This window comes from Chrysochloris asiatica, unplaced genomic scaffold (assembly GCF_000296735.1).
Source record: "Chrysochloris asiatica unplaced genomic scaffold, ChrAsi1.0 scaffold00355, whole genome shotgun sequence".
NCBI lineage: Eukaryota > Metazoa > Chordata > Mammalia > Afrosoricida > Chrysochloridae > Chrysochloris > Chrysochloris asiatica.
In genome coordinates, this window is record NW_006408873.1 from 718,039 (window position 1) to 719,498 (window position 1,460).

Genomic DNA, 1,460 nt, shown 5'->3' on the forward strand with positions numbered 1-1,460 from the left:
ATGGGGCACAATTCTAAATGAGGAGCATCAGCTGTAAATATCCATTAATAATCAGAATGTGGAATGTCTGCAGTATGAATCTAGGAAAATTGAAAGTTGTCAAAAATGAAATGGAACACAAAGATCAATATCCTAGGCATTAGAAAACTATGTTATTAAGTGCTTTTGTGAAACAGTTCTGTATCATAGCGACTCCCTATAGGGCTGCTGAGTTTGAACTACTGACTATGCAGTTCAAACCAACCTTGCAGTCCAGTGCCTATCCTACAACACCACACTATAGTGAAACTAATATTGGACATTTTGAATCTGACCATCATGATTTAATGCCGGGGACATCAAATACACGAGGAATGGCGTCACATTCATTGTCATCAAAACGAGCATTTCGAGAGGTATCTTGAAGTACAGTCCTGCTGTTGAGAGCATGATATCCATACCCCTACAGGTTAGTACTACTGTGGCACCTTGAGTTTACTTGGTGTGACTTTTCTCACCAACATCTTCTTAATTCCCACCAAGTGATTAAATGGGACCATGCAACTAAGATATACAAGACTCTAAAATTGGGATTGGTTTGTTTAGCCATACTGCTAAGTTTAAAAGGAGCCACCTCTGAAGCTCAAAAGCAGGAATGGACAATCACAGAGCCGTCAAGAAAGAAAAGCGTAAGTGGAGCATGAGATCCGGGCTTAGACAAGCAGTGAGAGCAGAGGTGGTGGGCAGAGGCAGCCGCATAGAGAGAGTAGTTGCGGACTTCTAGGCCCATGGACAGAGTAAAGCTGAGTGCCTACATGCAGAAGACTGGCTTGAAGAATTTGCTATTTGAACATTTACAGACTGGTTAAAGGAGCTTAATAATACCTGTTCAAGAAGGGCAGAGGCCATAAGGCCACATCAAGCAATATCATTAATATCACATGCAAATTAAATTTTGTTGACTATAATTCAAAAGCGACTGCAACAGTGCATTGACAGGGAGCAGACAGAAATTCGAGATGAATCAGAAGAGGATGTGGAACTAGGGATATTTCTGCTGACACCAGATAGATCTTTACTGAAAGCAGAGAATACCAGAAAGGTGTTTACTTGTGCTTTATTTTTTTATTGAGTATGCAAATACCTTCAATTGTGTGGATCATGACAGTCTGTCGGTAACATTGTGAAGAATGGGTTCTCGAGAACACTTAACTGTGTGATCATAAAGAAACTGCACAATTGTACCTTAGACCAAGAGGCAGTTGTTTGAACACAACAAGAAGGTACTGAATGGTCTAAAATCTGGAAACGTTTATGCCAGGGTTGTTCTCTTTCACCATAATTTTCTAATCTGTATGCTGAGCAAATAATCTTAGAAGCTGGATTATATGAAAAAGAACTTGGCATAAAGACTGGAGGAAGACAATTATTAACAACTTGTGATATACAGATAATCTTGCTAACTGGAAGGGAAGAGGACT